This window comes from Penaeus monodon, chromosome 21 (assembly GCF_015228065.2).
Source record: "Penaeus monodon isolate SGIC_2016 chromosome 21, NSTDA_Pmon_1, whole genome shotgun sequence".
In the NCBI taxonomy this organism is placed as follows: domain Eukaryota; kingdom Metazoa; phylum Arthropoda; class Malacostraca; order Decapoda; family Penaeidae; genus Penaeus; species Penaeus monodon.
In genome coordinates, this window is record NC_051406.1 from 39,381,145 (window position 1) to 39,381,566 (window position 422).

Consider the following 422-nt stretch of genomic DNA (forward strand, 5'->3'; position numbering starts at 1 on the left):
ATGCGCGCGTGCGTGTACGTGCGGTCTCGTGGCAGCTGTGACAGGTGGTTCTGTTTTGGCGTTGCGCAAGTAATTGCCCAGGGAATGAAAACAAGAGTTGGTTGTTTTCATAAAAAAACAATCTAACCCATTCTCAAATATATATATTCTTAAAACCAAAAGACAAAAAGAAAATAATACAAGTATTTACTTTACAAAACAGAAAGATGCATGACATCTGTCTAACCGGGGAAAAGCTTGCTCTCTGTTTTACTGAAGCAACAGACAAGTGTAAGTTTCCCTGGGCCTTCAGGGGGAGAGATACCCTTTGTTGAGCCACTTATCTCACTGGCGAAAAATCTTTTGATATCCTTTTCATAATGTTAAACACAAGACTGGCGTTTTGTGATGAAATTGACATGTTCAACAAGTGGCGTCCTTCT

At 40.3% G+C, this 422-nt stretch overlaps 1 protein-coding gene across 1 annotated transcript in view; it reads right to left on the reverse strand.

Moving 5' to 3' along the window:
• LOC119586671 overlaps positions 1–422 on the reverse strand; it is an 84,033-nt gene that overhangs the window by 82,414 nt on the left and 1,197 nt on the right. The window lies entirely within an intron of this gene.